At 28.6% G+C, this 17,746-nt stretch overlaps 1 long non-coding RNA gene across 1 annotated transcript in view; it reads right to left on the minus strand.

The window, feature by feature from the left end:
* Positions 1 to 12,106: 12,106 nt before the first annotated feature.
* The window catches only part of LOC107446723 (uncharacterized), a 25,237-nt gene continuing 19,597 nt past the window's right edge, over positions 12,107 to 17,746 (minus strand). The window contains exons 6-8 of the long non-coding RNA XR_001584424.4: positions 17,221 to 17,238; positions 13,434 to 13,481; positions 12,107 to 12,209 (exon numbers count right to left, since the gene is read on the minus strand). This is a non-coding gene — a long non-coding RNA (uncharacterized lncRNA). The remainder of the gene's footprint in view (positions 12,210 to 13,433; positions 13,482 to 17,220; positions 17,239 to 17,746) is intronic.

Raw genomic sequence — 17,746 nt, forward strand, 5'->3', positions numbered from 1 at the left:
AAAGTCGACACAAATTTAGTCTACCTCTGTTTATATATCTATACATTAAAAGAACTGTCCTTTGATAATAATTTTAAAAAACGCTTATTTCAAAAAAATAGTTATCTGACATTAAAAGATATCACTGTTGCCTAATATTAATTCGTACATGTTTCTTGAGACAATAAAAAGTCATAAAAATTGTTTAAATAAATTAATATAATTTTTTAAAAATTTAAAACAAAATTCATTTAGGATATCAAATCTATAAATGTTAAGCATAATATGAATTCAATAATGAATTTATAATATATATTTACAAAATTGAATTATAACTATTGAAAATTGAATTGCCTTTGGTCCCATTTAACTTTTCTGCACTTGTCAAACGACAAGAACAACAACAAAATTGAAAGGAATTTTATTTAATTTCTCTTACTACATTTAGCAACGCAGACATTTAATTTTCTATTAGATGTAAATCCTCTTTCAGCTTTTTGGTATTATTCATCAAACATAAAATTACAATAAATATTTATTTATGAGCGTTTAGATTAAATTTTCTTTATGTTGACATAGTAGTTAAGTGAAGTTTCATATGACGTGCTGTTTCAAAAATAATTTGTGATTTGAAAAAAAGGGGGAGGGGAAGGGAAAAAGAAAGTTTTCTACGATTTGCCGTGCTCTCCTTAGTAAAACGAGTGTTAAAATTTGTTTCGATATTCAGAGACGGTGCCATTTTAATTTTATTTTAGTTAAGTTATGCGTTTCGTTACCGGACATCGCAGCTAACGAAAAGATTTTAAAACTGTTTTCTGTAGATTTCGCACTCGTAATATGCCACGTTTTCGAGGAAATGGTGATTATTTAGAAGCCTAGTGTTATGAAGTTATAAGCGAAGTTTATAGTATTATGAGCGAAGTTTTGTTTTGAGATACGAGCGACATTTAATATACGAGGCTCGTCCTCGACAATGCTCCTGCTGACCCACCGAACCTCGAACATGAATGACATCCTCAGAATATTGACACCACGCAGTGAATTTCAAGGACTTATCCAATCTTTTTGATTTGTTGTAAAGGTGGAAAGTTCCCTTTCCACCTACTCTGACTTTTATAATTAAAATATAGGACACATTGTGTATGGAATTAACATTTCATCTGAACTTAAACAATTGGGGGTAGCATTTTTGGGGAAGGAACGGATTAATGGCATTTCAATTAATTTCAATGGAGAAAATTGCTTTGAGATACGAGCAAATTGACATACGAGCAAGGTTACGGAACGAATTAAACTCGTATCTCGAGGTATCACTGTATATGTTGCCAAAGATCAGAGATTATTTGAAATTTTGTATTTTGGTTACTCATTAATGACAAAAAAGCAACTACTTTTCAACATAAAATAAGAAATATAAATAAGAAAATATATATATGTANAGACACAGGATTTTAATGAAATCAGATGTATTTTATTTAGATCATGTTCTTATGGAAGACCAGCGAAAAGTGATGTTAACTCCATTCAGGATCAGTCTTTCTGGTAGGGAAAATCTTGCAAAAATCCGAAAATGTCTCGATTTAGGGAAATCTTAGAAATTACTATTGGTTAATTAGCTTGCTCGAGTGATTCCCACGGCTTAAAAGAGAAAAAAGATCTTTATATAAATTTATGCATAGTTGGGCCAAAAATAGAATTAGAAACAGGATGTAGCTATTAAAAGTGTGAGAAAGCAATTCGATTTGAATAATTAATTAGTAATAAAGTAGGAGTAGTTTTATAGCAAAGAAACTAACATAATAAGATTAATAGAAGCTTTTTATATTACATCCCCCCCTCGCCGAAAAATTTTAACTAATATCTAAAAATTTTTAAATTTATCCCTTTGCAAAACTTTCCCTATGATGACACAATTAAAATAAAAAGAATCAAATTGCAATTTTAATAAGATATAAAGAAACATTAAGTTTAAAAAATACACATTAGTACACAAAGTAAAAAAAATTTTTTTTTTTTTTTTTTTTAAAGTGTTCGAGGAAGGAAAAAAATTTTAAAGTAACGCTACCCTCAAATTGAAGTGTTAGATCTTCATTTTCAATAGATTTTTCAGTCCTTCTTGACAATCACAGTAAATAAAGTTATGCCTCATACTAACACAATTAAAATAAACTTTTCACTTAAGACAAGAAAATCTATAAAAATTTTCTATAAGATGTAAATATTCATATTCAACAACATGAGAGATAAAGAATATGAAAATGCAAGTGATATGAAATATAAAAATACAAATTGACACTTTTTATCAAAAAAAATTTCAATATAAAATGTAAAAAAAAATTGACACAATGGTCTTTAATCTGAAGTTTAAGACTTCAGTGTTATTAGGGGAAATTTTTTTTTTGCTGGATTAGGGGCTGTATTCCCCAGAAAGAGGAAAACAGTCCCTAGTCTCAACAATGATGTGCTGGAAGATCCTTGTTTCAACAGATGCTTAAGTATTCATTTTTTTTTTTCGTTTTCACCACAGAGAAAATTACCATCGCCCCATATCTTTCTAGATTGGGTAAACGTTGAACTTGAAGAAAATTTGAAAGGTCGGATCTTCTAGAAAAAAAAAAGGAACCACATGTTCCATTGAACTATGTGTAATGTTGTCATATTCGGTGTTTTTAATTTTATTTTAAGAATGAAAAATCATTAAATTTAATGATATAAAAAATATATATTATTAATTCTATTATTTAAACTATTACAGGTTTTTATTCGTGACATAATTTCAGTTTGTCAGGTGGGTGGTACCTTCGCAATTTTGATATATGAACTATTTCTGTATTTTCTTTATTATGAATATTCCTTTTATTTATTTTATAATTAACATCAGAAATTTTTTCAAGAATTATACATGGACCGGAAAAAGCTGGGGTAAGTTTCCTAGTATTGGGGTAGTTAAAATCTTCATACATTACAGTATCATTAGGGGAAAATTCAATATGGGTAAATCTTGCATCATAATAAATTTTATTTTTCTCATGATATTGTTTAGTTCTTTCAACTGCAATTTTTCTTGCTTCTTCTACTGGTGGATAAATTTCTTCGGATAAAGGATGATTAAATGGGACTGTGCCAAACATTAAAAAAGCTGGGGGAAATTTAGTTACTGAATGTGGAGTTAAATTATATTCTTCGGTAACTTCTTTTAATAATTTAGGCCAAGGAATTTTTTCAGAAGAATCATTAATTTTACATTTAAAACGTGTTACAATGGTTTGTCCTAAACGTTCAACTTTTCCATTAGTTTCGGGTCTATGGGTTGTAGTTAATAATTGATTGATTTTGCTATGTTTAAGAAATTTTTTAAAATGGGAAGAAGTAAAAGCGGCATTTCTATCACTCAAAATATTTTTAGGGGTTTGAATTTGAAAAATTTGGTGCAAAAAATTAACATAAGTTTCCGTAGTTATTTATTTAGATGCAAAAGACCACATATATCGAGTGTGATGATCAATTACTAAAGTTAAATATTTTTTGGTAGAATTGTAATAATTAAAACCACCTAACACTATCGATTGCAATTATTTCAAAAGGTTTGTCAACTGGGGGCATTACCTGAAGTAACCCAAATCTTTTCTGTCTAGGTTTTTTATTAATTTGACACATGTGACAATGTTTGTTAAAATTTGAAATGTCCAAAGTAATATTTTCCCAATAGTAAACAGGAGTAAGTAAATTAATAGTTTTTTGAATTCCTGGATGGCCAAATTTTTAATGAGTAATTTCAAGTAATTTATGCCTTAAAGAAAATGGAACAACAATTTTGATAAAACCCTTTTTCCGTAAACACAAAACATTATCTATTTCAATAAAATTTCCAGTTAAATTATCATTTTGTAGGGCTTCGCGAATTTCATCTAATTGCAAAAGATGTGAAAAATGGCTTACATTATTTAAATCAACATTACTATTGTGTTCAATATTGTCAGGAATATCTCGGGATAACATGTCAGCTTCAAAGTTCAAGGTGACTTTTTGTGTATTTTATATCATAATCATACATACTTAATAGTAAAGACCAGCGGAACACTCTACCTTTCAGATTTTTAACATTTTTTAACCAAACTAAAGCCGCATGATCTGTATGTATGGTAAATTTATTTCCAAATAAATAATGATAAAATTTGTTTAATGCATCAACAATAGCAAGACATTCCAGTTCTGTGATAGCATAATTTTTCTCATAGTCTCTAAGAGAACGAGAATGGAATGCTATTGGATGTAAGACACCTGAAACATCTGGCTGTTTCAAAATTGCTCCAACACCACTTTGACTTGCGTCAACAAAAATATGACATGGTAATTTAGGATTAAATATTTTCAAAATTGGTTTACAAACTAAAGCATTTTTTAAAATTTCGAATGCTTCTTGACATTTGGGAGTCCAACACCAGGGTGTATTTTTCTTTAAGAGATTATTTAAAGGTGCTCTAACTTTAGCATAATTGTTCATAAATTTATTATACACATTTATTGAACCTAAAAATCGTTGAAGAGACTTAACATTAGTTGGAGATTTTAAGTTTTTAATTGCTTCAATGTTGTTGCTATCAGGAGTTACTATACCATTACATATTTCATAGCCCAAAAATTGAATTTTAGTTTGCAAAAAAGAACATTTAGAAGCTTTTAATTTTAAGTTTTCAAATCTACATATTTCAAAAATTTCCTTTAGATGATTTAAATGTTCTTCAAAACTATTAGAATAAATTATGATATCGTCAAAATAATTAGCTGCAAATGAAACTTTATGTTTAGTGAGTATTCTACGTATTGTTCTTTGTAAAATACTAGGAGCATTCTTCCACCCAAATGGCAATCTTAACCATTCGTATAACCCACTGTTGGTGACAAAAGCAAGTTTTTCAGTGTCCTCAGGGTTGATTGGAATTTGCCAATAACCACTTACCATATCGAGTCTACTAAAATATACACTATCACCTAATTTATCTATAAGAGTTTCCATAAGAGGTAATGGTTCTGCATCCGATTTAGTGATTTGATTTAATTTTTTAAAGTCTATACACTATCTACTTTTCTTATTTTCATCTTTTTTATAAGCTAAAGTTACTGAAGCAGAATAGGAGAAGAGATTTCTTTAATTATATTATGCTTTAACAATTCCTCAATTTGTTTATTTATTTCCTCTTGTTGTTTTGGGGAAGTTTTGTATGCTCGTAAGGATATTGGTAAGTCAGATGTTAATCTTACCCTTTGAGGTTCAATTCTTATTGTCCCTACATCATATTTATCTTTAGCAAAAATATCTGAAAAATCTTCTAAAATGTCCTGAAGTTGGAAATTATTTTCATCATCTTGAATTTGCATAATTCCGTCAACATGATTTTGATAATGTTGGCCACCATTATCACATTTAGTCTCAAGAACATTTGAAAATTCAAGATTATTTTCAGTTTTGCTGTTTAAATCTTTATTTTTAAGTCTATTTTTTATTTTATTCTTCTTTAAATTCTCTTTGTTTACATTTTTATTTTTGTTTACTTTCATGTCCAAAATTTTATTTTCCATAATCATTTCATTTTGTTTATTTTTAATTGATTTAACATTCTTTCTTTTGTTCCTACATTCCTTATTTTTATTCTTAGCTTTATTTTCGTTATTGGTATTTTTGTTGCAATCATTAACCTGGATTTCAGGAGAAATGTGTAAAGACAAGTTGCTTTTATAATCCGAAAAAGCTATCAGCTTTCTCTGATTTTACATTACAATTCGTTCAACACAATCTATCACTAATTTAAACCCATTACATTCCTTTAAACCCAGTATGGCATAAGGTAGATCAGTATTTAAAATATAAAATTCCACTGACCTAGCTATATCTCCAATTTTTAAATTTAAAGTACAAGTGTGGTTAAGTTGCAAAATACCTTTTGTTTGTTTTACATTAACAAAGTCTTTTCTTTCTTTTAGGGCATTGAGTTTTTCAGAAAGCTTAGCCGGAATTATATTTAAAGTACTTCCTGTATCAATGTTTAACAGGATAGTTTTATTTGTCAAAATTGGGTTTTTGTCACTTATATTGTTTTATTTTTTATTTTGTACATATCCAGTTACTATTAATTGACAATTTTGTTGTTGGTCACTTTCTTGTTTAGGCTGAGTTTGATTCTCAGGCCTGAAAATATTTGGTTTGTTTATACAATTTTGGCCCCAATGATAAGCATTGGTTATACCAAGCTTATCGCAGTATTTACATGGCTTAGGAGGCAACTCCTGGGAAGCCTGGGCGAAATGACTTGTTTGTTGTTCATTTATATGAAACTTTTCATTTTGAATAATAGGTCTAAATTGGGATTGTTGGTTATAACATTGACTTGGCTGGGGAAAATTTTGATTTTGTCGAGGGTTATAATTTGGATTACATGAGTTATTAATGAATTGCCACCTTGGTGCCCAGCCTTGATATTGAGGTCTATACCCATCAAAATTGGATTCTGGTAATTTTTGTTTAGTTTCAGTTTGGAGTAAGACCGTAGGTACATCATGTATTATTTTTGAAACAATTGTGAGCCATTCAATCGGGGTTTTAGGTTCTTTTAAAACCAAAAGTGTTTTAATTTGGGGAGGCAAATCTATAGATAGACCCTCAGTTATATGATCATTACTTGAATTTATTTTTAGACCTAACTCTACCTTTTCAGTAAAATATGAATTTAGGTCTTTAGCTTGACTAGAAAATTTTAAATTTTGAAAATCGTTTAAGCCAAAGGGAGGTGAAAAATAATGTTCTTGAAAAATTTCAACTATTTCCTGATATGAATTACAATTAAGCATCTGTTGAAACTAGGATCTTCCAGCACATCATTGTCGAGACTAGAGACTGTTTTCCTCGTTTTGGGGAATACAGCCCTTAATCCAGCAAAAATTTCCCCTAATAACACTGAAGTCTTAAACTTCGGATTAAAGAACATCGTGTCGAATTTTTTTTACATTTTATTTTCAAAATATACAAATTTCAGAATGAAATATTTTTGACAAAAGTGTCAATTTGTATTTGTATATCTCATATCACTTGTATTTTCATGTTTTTTAATATTTGCATTTTTAGAAAATTTTTATAGATTTTCTTATTTAAGTGAAAAGTTTGCTTAAATTGTGATTGTAGGAGGAATAACTTTATTTATTGTGATTTTCAAAGACTGGAAAAACTTGAATCACAAAAACTATTGAAAATGAAGATCTAACACTTCAAATTGATGGTAGCTACTTCAAATTTTTTTTCCCTCATGAAAATTTATTTTTCATTGTTTACTAATGTATATTTTTCTTAAAAATTCATGTTACGTTATATTTTGTTAAAATTGCAATTTATTCTTTTTATTTTAATTGTGATGTCATTGAGAAAGTTTTGCAAAGGGATAAAACATATTTCATTTTTTCTTTCTGTTTAGTTGACTTAACAGATAAATTGTATTATTATGTTTTTCTTGTTGTTACTGTAAATTATATTTTTCACATAAATGGAAAAATGTTCTTTATAGCAGGAAAGAGGACAGTCGTACCAACATAAACTTCAAAAATTAATAATATTCTAAATTTTATTATAATTTTTTTGGCTTACCAAAAAAATTTTTTTTTGGGGGGGGGGGGATGTAATACGAAAGTTATAAAAATACTTTTGTATTAATAACGCATTAAAACTTTTTCGTGTTCATAAAATGCAGATATTCTATTTTGGGACTTCAAGGCTGAAAACATGCCAATGAATTATAATTAGATTTATGTTTCAAAAGAGGAGTTATTTTAAGATCTTTCACTTCCATATAAGGAAAGATTAAACGATTTTCTATGAGTAAATAATTTTAATGAGGCGTAGGAATACAATTAATGCAATATGACTGCCCTGTTTACACATTGTAAGTATCGTATAAAACCGAGGAGCAATGCTTTTTGCGTGTCTTTTTGTGTTATATGTTTACCATCTAAACTCCGTCTGTTTTGACGGGAAATCTGTCTTTCCCCCTCCGGCTGGAGAGTGGGTGAGATTTCTGTTTACATCATACTCCAGTAAATAAAGCCTGTTAAAATCTATCGACTTATTATTTCTACAATTGTAATTTAAGAACAATAACCAAATATCGGGGTTTGTTACCCTGATATGATATATATATATATATCCAAAATGTATAGTATTACATTATGTTCGTGTTTGTACTATACAAAGGATATATGCCATGCATGTGAAAGTGTGTTCTTTGGGAAAAAACGTCGTTGAACTCATCAAAAATAAAATGTACACATGATGCATTGATTGTAATTTTTTTTATATCAACCAACAATATATATATCAGTTTTTATGTATTTTATAGAATTTGCAGTAAGTTGATACTTTCATTAATATAGTAACTATATGGTTGATTATTTTTTATTTCTACCCTGTATTAGAATATTTAACATAAAAAAAAACAAGGTTACTAATTTTATGATAGTTGCAATGCATTATTCTATTTTTTACAGATAGTGCTAATGAGTGTTTAAAAGTTAATTTGTAAATGTATTTTATTGTTTCTTTAAATATTTCTTTGATATTATTGATAATTAAGTATTATGTTCTACCTTTAATTTTATAAACAAAGCAATCTCATTTTGTATGTAATAAACTCATTTTAAATAGAATATAATTTCATATTCAATTCTGAGATTTTAAAAAAGTCTACACTTGTCTATGGATGGTGTTTTCAGTAAAAATGTAAACAATGACAATCTCGAGCTGTATGCCTGCTCTAGTTCCGGTTAGAAAGTTTGCAGCTGCTTACTACATATTATTCTGCAAGGCAATATTTTTAAACTGATAATTTTGTTTTCAATAAAAGAAATAAATTAGATGATTTCTGAGCTCAAATCTGCCGTATTTCATAGTGTGTTATTNAGAGAATCCATAAATTGCCTGTTTTGCAAATAATTTTAGCCGCGGATTTGCACGATATGGACTAGCACATAGAAAAATTATTTAAATTATCAAAGAATAAAAATTAAATCGTGGATAGAATAATAATAATCGTGGCATAATAATAATAATAATCGTCAAAGAATAATAATCGTGGCTAAAATTATCTACTAAAATTTTTTCTTTGTTTATTTTTCCAAGTGCAAATCCATTTCGGGCAAATCTGTGTTAAAATTTTCCATTAAATTTTTTTTCTTCTTTCTGTCTTTGATGAAACAGTCTGAATTTTAGCCCGCAACAAAGTTTTCTTTCGACAAATTGTTTCCACAGCGAATTATGGCAACAACGAATTATTGCCGTTACGAATTGTCAGTACGACGAGTTACGCCCACGTCGAATCATCCCCACGATGAATTGATACTGTGGCGAACTAATTTTCAAATTAAACTATTTTTTTTTAAGTGTGTCATGCGATTTTATACAGAACTTGACTTTATAACTCGATCTCTTATTAAAGCAAATATCGTTGGGTTTTGGTACTTCTATTACAAAAAAAAAGAAAAGAAAAAATAAATAAAAAAGGAAGAAAAAGAGAAAAAACATGGAAAAAAAAATAAGGACTGTTGCATTCGAGTACTACTAAACGTTGTATTTGGGATTCAATTATAGAAATTTTATACTATTAAGAAAATATAGTTAACTTTTTTTAAATATTACTTCAAATGCAAATTTCAATAAAGAACTTCTACAACTTGTGCCTAGTTTAAAATAATATGAAATAGTAATTTTAAATTATATGAAAAATAATAGACTAAAATCAGATGCTAATCTAATGACTATATTTCTTTAATTTTAAAAAATATATTTCATATTCTAGCTTATTACGTAGTAAAAATACATTTTTAAATGATGAAAAGTTAGTATAAAATTGTTTTTATCAATTGTTATATGTAATGGCTACAAATGTTAAATTTGCATTTTAATGAAATGTAGTTTTCTACTGCGTTTCTATTTGCTATTAGTACTGTTAGTATCATTGGTATTATGTTGTTTCCAATAGTTGCCAAATATACTACTAAAAGTTCTAGTGTAGGTATTGAGGTGAAAGAGTTTATATGCAAATTAAAGAATGAAGAAAATTATTTGATTGTGGTATGTTATAATCATTTCTCAGCTAGCAATAGTATCATGCCTAATAATGAGGATTAGAGTTGATAATTATTTTGACAGAATAATCTTTATAAAAACTTTTTTGCTTAGCTTAATTATGTAAATGTATCGGTAAAAGCAATAAATAAAGTAATATTTTGCTTTATTTTACTGTTCTCAAATCGAGGATTACTACCAGTACCAAATTTGCAAAGATGAGAAAAGTTTTGAAAAACATAATGCTAAATTCCTTTATTTTATTATTTAATTATATATTATTTTGAAGGTTTTTAAAGAATCTTAGATAAAAATGAATGAAATAAAATTATTTAATTTAAAAAAAACTTTTCCATAGCTCCGCACAAAGAATTAACAAACCAAATATTGCCAAATATTAACAAACCAAATGCTGTATGTAATTAACTAGGATGGAGTTGTTAACTCAGTCAATTTTCCAATTCCTTTCACTCAAATTTTATCTAGCATTTTAAATTCATCTTTCACTCAGATATACCGCTCAACGAGTTAGCTCTACCGTTGCTGCCTTAGTGGGCTGGATGAAAACGCTGTTTTAGTAACAATCCATTCTAGAATTTTTTTTATGTACATTGTCTGATTTGCAACAATTGAATCAGAGAGCTAGTTCAGTCTTTGCAGAAGAAAAACTTTAAATTATGTACGATATTACTTAACCCCTTCCTTCTCGCTCCCGTGAAAATGACGGGCTGGAGTGTTTAGTAGTAACGCTCCAATAAGAATAAAACTAATTCATTTCTTTTGCCCAGAAAACATTTAATTTCTCATTTTACGCTTCTGATGGCAGTACCAGGATATTTTTAAGGTAATTGTAGATAGTTAGTTTATTTTAAACTAGTTGCAGCACTAATCAAATACGTAATACAAATACAAAAGCCTGAAATATAGGCACTTTTATGACCGTTTTCTTGAAAATTAACCGATCTTTAAGGGGTTAAAGACGATCCACTCTTACATCATCGCAACGCTTTTCTAAAATATTTTGCAGGCCTGACGGGTCCCTTTGAATTCTAACAACAACTAATTAATTTAGTTGAATAGGTTAAACAAGAACTAATTAATGTAGGCAAATTAATATAGTAGATTTCAAAAATTATTTTCATATTTTCGTTACAGCCTCTGTCTTGTCTTCATAAAAGTTATTGAATAAAGATATGTTTGCGCAAATTGATAGTAGGGTTACGAAATGTATCCATAATGTGTGTATTTATGTTGAAACATGAAATGTTCGATTCAGTTTCAAATCTTAAATTTCAACTTTGTTAGGTGTGGAAAATTTTATTTTTATTTACTTCTATTTAATTCTATCATAAAATAAATTGTATTATAAAGAGAAGAAAGAGAAAATCTGAATGACCAGTGTTTTGGAGAATTATTTCTCTGGTTGAAAAGAGTAATTGCGCTTTTCATTCCTACAAAAATATATTTTATTCAAAACTGAAATTAATGTAAGAAAAATGGTGGGAATATATTATAACACCCCACATCCTTAAAAAATTATGCTATCTAAATATTTTTAGAAACCAGCTTCAACAGATAACCAAACGATTCCCAACAACTTCGCAAATTCAGTTGAAAATGATATAAGGATACGATAAACTCATCTATCTAACTAGTAGTTATCATCTGCCTTGCTTCTTTCTCACAGCGTGGTGCTGAAACCATTTTGGGCATTTGCAATTTTACCACGCGTTGTATAAAAAATGATTCGCTTTTATATATGCTCTAACATTAAAGTGGAAGCTCATTACATTTTTCCATGTGTTTTAAATTCGTTAATTATGAGAAAAGTATTTAACAATAATCAATAAAATCTTCTTTTATATTAGTAATATTTAGTTGGCACCTAAATGCCCTTTTAAATTATATTATTTTGATAAAAAATTAAATATTATAATAACTTTAAAATATTTCTGAAAAATTATGCAAATAAAAATATGATTTACGCAAGTCTCGAAAATTTAAGTAAGCAAAAAAATTCAATCCAAAGGCAAACTACAGATTTTTATTTGCAATAACACATGAGAAGGATTGATAGACATACAGATGCAGTTGAAGCTAGCTCATTGTAAGGGATCGCCTCAACCTATAGAAAGTAGAAAATGAAATTGTTGTAGAAAAAAATAATGTTTTTAAACAAATCAGATTTATTTTCATAACATTGTTGAAAGAAGAATTTCTAATTTTTGACCAAAAATAATACAACGGAGTAAAATAATAAATAATAATCGAACTCTATTGATATAAACCATTGAGGGTCATATTGTGTGCTAGGTGACACAATATGGAGTAACTGAGTTCAACAATGATACATGTGAACTTTCTTGAATTTTCAAAAGGGAAAAACGAGCTTTAATGCAATTTCTGCATTCAGTAGAAAACTCCCACTACTCAAGAAATGTTTAAATTTAGAATTTTGTTTTCCTAACTTACAGAATTTGACTGCCAGATGATAATTTTACTTTTTGCGTATTTTGTCTTATCTCAAGAATTTTTTTAATTGTGATGTATAAAAATTTTTACATCTTTTTGAGGAACGTAATATTATGTGTCAAATTCAAAATTTGAACAAAATAACTCGATATAATTTAAAATATACGATTCTTTTAAATTTTTCTATTTTGCCATTTAAATAACATTCTTTAAAATTGTATTTTTTTGTATTAGACAAAAAAAAAATGCAAAACGTTTCTAGCTATTAATAAGTAAAATATCAAAAAATATTAAATTGTTACTAAAATTAATTTTGCCTGGAATTATATTTGGATAAATAAATTTTTTTAATAGGTAAAAGTAATATACGATTTTCTAAAAAACAATCTGGTTGCGAGGTACGGTGAAATGCGCAAAAAAGAAATTAACATTAAAGGGTCCAAACATTTGACCACTCTATCCTATCCAAACTATTAGGATCAAATTTCCAAACTTGTGGCAACTCCCTATATTGTGAGAGTCGGAAAAACATATTCGTCATAAATATAATCAGTGAAGGTATGTTTTCGTGGTTTGTTTGATTTCGGAACTTGAATTATGATCTGAATTAATTAATTAGCAAGTTAGAGATCTACCCTGCGAACTATTGAGAATAAGTCTTAATATTTGAAGATCCGATAATCAGAACAAAAGTTATTCAGAACGTTTTTTTTTCCTTTTTAGCACTGTATGTCATATTCCGTTTATTATATTTACTAATTCAAAAATAATTCCAGAGTAATTTTTTTTTATACTAGAATATTACAAAGTTAGCCGGTATTTTTATTGTTTTGATTAATCAGCATAATTTATACAGTAACAGAATTATTTAACTTACCATTTGCATCTGAAATAAATTCTACGATACTTCATTAAAGTACCCCATCTGTATTGAAAACAAAAATAATGCTTTAAATTTCTTTCTAAAACAAAAATTTTAAATGCCTGTAAAAATATTTATTTACTCTTAAATTTCTTTTTGCGATTTTTTTTTCTTCTACTAAACTATATCAATTACCGTATTTGATGTTTTTCAGATCATTAACGAGCGTCTGTAAGATGTGTCTAGTGGCAATGGGCTTTCAAAAAACGGTAAAATTAGTCATTTTTTTAGTAGAAAAGTTTTCGGGGTTCGTTTATTCTATGATTTATTTTTCATCTATACATTGGAGAATGTTGCATTTTATGTAACAAAAGTTTATATTTTAATTATTTTTGCTTCTTTTTTTTCCTCTTTTAATTTTAAAGAAAAGTTTTGGTTTTAATCAATTTAGTTTTTAAGTCACAGTGGTTGGTTTTTATCATTACTAGATCTGAATTTTATCGCGATCGCTGCTAGTGATTTTTTTCAAATAACTATTTTTTGATAATTTGCAAGATTCTTTTACAAATGAACAGAATTATGTTAAGCTTATACATCTAAAAATTTCCAATATTCTCATTAAAATTTAACGAATCTATTTTTTCACTAATCAAATATATTTCAACATCTTCAAAATACAATTGTTTTTAGAAAATTACAGCTTAATCCATCAACTCCTTGTCATTAATCGCGAAATTGTTAATTTTTGAGGAACCATCCCTCTAACCGTGCGTGCGACTACGCACATCTCTGGGATTAAGTAGTCATAAAAAGTGCAAAACAGATGTGTACAAGCAAAAATTTTAAATGTAATTTATATGAATAATAAGGAGTAAGAAATGAATATTTATACATTTTTATAAGCTAGAATAACTAAAAAAATCAATCTCTTAGATTCTCAGATAAATCACGTCAACAATGAATCATTATATCGGTACCTTTGACCTTAATCCTTTATAGTAGAATTTTAGGTTAAGTAAGCGAAAATTTTTAAATTTAGCATTTTAATAATTTATGGTAATGAAATACAGTTAGAAACATCGGAATCTTTATTATAGCAAACGGTAACATTTATCAAATACGGCTCACTTCAAAGTATTAACTTTCCTAATTTGCACTTATTTGCAGTTTTTTAGAGCAATGAAAAATAGTTATTTTTCATTGAAATTACTAGGGTAAACTAACCAGTGAAGGAACACTTAAGCTTCGCTTGCATTTTTAAAAATCATAATAATTTTAAAATTCATAATTTTAGTTAAATGACAGTGTCAACATATACGTTACTAATTTCAAATTATGCAAAAAAATTGTAGAGAACTTACATAATATTGTTTTAAAGCTTTGGAGGTTCAAATAACAAGTAGTAAGGAGACCAAGTGAAGGAGCTGTTCTTACCAGTGAATGAACACAAAATTTCCCAGTAAAGGAACACTTAATTTTGGTTATTTTTTAATGCTCTTTATGAATTTATAAGCCATACAAATATCTAAAAACAAGACTATTCTTGAAATTATAACATACAAATACTTGGAAAATGTTAAAATTTTTTTATAATTATGAATTGGAAAGTAAAGTGTCAACATATTAGCACATACTGTTCTAATTTAGATATTCAAACAAATATTAAAGCAGGAAAAAATGATAAAATAGAATATATGTGGGTTTGTAAGACAGCACTTCTTCAGGTGACGCACTGTCTAGAAACACACAGGAGCCTTTCTGTTGTCAGTGGAAAAACCAAAACTGACAGTACCCCGAGGCCCCATAATGGATAGACAAATAAGGAAATTATTACCAAAATTGAAAAGCATTGAAAAATAATGAACCAGCAAACACAAAGTAAGACTTAAAAATGAAACGCCACTTAAATCAAAATATAAATATAGTAACAGCTACAGTTAGATTAACCAAATCAAAATAGCATAAAATAAAATTAAATTGCCGAATCAGTAAGGAAATATTAAGTGCTGACACCTGGTGTAAAATCTTGAACAACGAAACGAAAATATCCAATGAGAAAAAAATTCCTCTAGTGCTGCCATCTACTTTCAAAAAGAAATCCTTAATTTTCACCGCATAGGCCTATTTAAGCGGGCTTCAATATCGGCCAAACCATTTTAATGTATTTAAAATATTTTGAATTAAAACATTAAAACTATAGTAATTGAAAGGAAAATTATTATTCATTAAGGTGATCCAGAAAGTCCCAATAGCTAACAGAAAATCTGTTCTATTATTACAAATAAATTTAAATAAAAATAAAACTCCTAAGGGGACAGTGTGTCCCCTGAAGAAGTGCTGTCTTACAGACACATATATATTCTATTTTATTATTTTTTCCTGCTTTAATGCTTGTTTGAATATCTAAATTAAGATAAAGCAAATTTGGTTTTAGCTGGTTTAGGCACTTTTCCATTTTGATTTCATATTTTAATAGTTAATTTACTTCTTGGTCTCTTTTTTGCTTTTGTAAATTGGATTCATTTTCTGATTAGATTACACATACTGTTCATTCACTGGAAAATCTATGCCCAGTAAAGGAACATGCCTGTTCCCTCACTCGATAGAAGTTTTTTGTATTTTTAACATACTTTTGATGCGTAACATTACTAAAGGTACAAGAAAATTAAAGTTTTAATTTTATTTCCATTAACTTAGAAGAAACCTAGTAAAGGAACACTTGTTCCTTCACTGGTCTCTCATCGTTTGATCTTTGCTTTGGGCAGTAGGGGGGCGGTGAACTTGTTTAGGGCTGTAGGGGGGCGATGAGTATGTTTTTTCATTCAAATTTAATATTAAAACTCCCAAATAAAATTATTAAATTAAGGTTATTTTAATAAATAAAATTAATCTAAAATTAATATTAAAAAAATAATAAATTATTATAATAAATTTATCCGATTCACCATTTGTATCAGCAATAAAACGAACTTATTCGACATTTATTCTCCAATTCGAACCAGTGCATCGCATGAGTGAGTTGTTTTTGCCCCAGACTCATTCAAGCCATTTGGCGAAAATTGAAATGCATGTACTTTCAGTATGAATGTTTGATTTGAACGATGTTTCTTAAGATGGTTTTCGTTCACTTCCTTTTAGTTTGCCCCCTTAGTTTCGATTCAATTTAAGTATTTATTTGACCAGGAACGTCAGCGAATTAGTTCTTTATCGCAAATTATTTATTAATTATGAGAAATAGTTGATTTTCTTTCATTGTTTACGTTGGCCAACAATGTCGATTAGCAAAAAGAAGTGCCGTCCAAACAGTGTCACGTGCTTGAAGTTCGGATTTTCTTAAATCGCCGTCGAACTCTTAACTACGCATGTGTTTAATTTGTAACAAAGTTTTATCTAATAAGGCAATGAAATCTTCCCGTTTTGCATGAGTATTTGCAAAAAATGGCAGCAATGAGCAATTGGCGATGGTGTGAGAAACATCCCTGAGGATGATCAGAAAACGCGCCATCACAATTTTGGATGGCACCCCCGCTTTGGTATCCCGATGACTTGCACGCGAAGTCGAGCACTTTACTGTAGAACAGTTTAACGAGGACCAATACCGCATACACTCGGTCCCTACGCAGCCTGATCCAAGTGGTCATCTCCCGCACAATGACCACAGCCAGTGTTGCTTGACTTCGGTGATCTGCTGGGAACCGAGTCTTAACGATCAGTCCACAGCAGGACAAGGATAATTAATGACTAAACGAAAAAGTAAATTGCTATAAATGAAACATATGCAATTCAAATCATTGTTACTTACCCTGTACGACGGTGTCAACTACAAATATATTTGGTTGAAGAAAATATCGATGAAATCAAAGAAACAAATTGTTATTTTTGTAAGAAGTAGGAGTTAATTTAAATTAAACATAACGGGAGGAATATATATATATATATATATATGTTACGCTTTGAAAGCCTAAACATTGTAAGTTCGTAGTGTGGCCGGTGCTTCTTGAAAAAGATACAGGAAAATACGGTAATCATAATCTAATTTTATTAACGTAAGGGCCAGAGCCCCAGAATGACAACATTACATGCTGGTGGATAGGTATAGAATAGCACATTTGACCTTGGAAAGAGGGTTTTTATATCTTTCTGGACAATATATTTAAATGTTAATAGGTCTCAGTAGCGTGGGACTGATCAATTTCCCAAGCTGCTAAAGCCACATCATCACATTTTTTGAGATAATTAGATCAATATTATTACTTTCTTGTGGGAAAGGTTTTTAAACGTTTGCGCGTTGGATAAATGCTCTATTTATGGATTATATTTAAAAGAGG

The sequence above is a fragment of the Parasteatoda tepidariorum genome, chromosome 3 (genome assembly GCF_043381705.1).
Source record: "Parasteatoda tepidariorum isolate YZ-2023 chromosome 3, CAS_Ptep_4.0, whole genome shotgun sequence".
Classification (NCBI taxonomy): domain Eukaryota; kingdom Metazoa; phylum Arthropoda; class Arachnida; order Araneae; family Theridiidae; genus Parasteatoda; species Parasteatoda tepidariorum.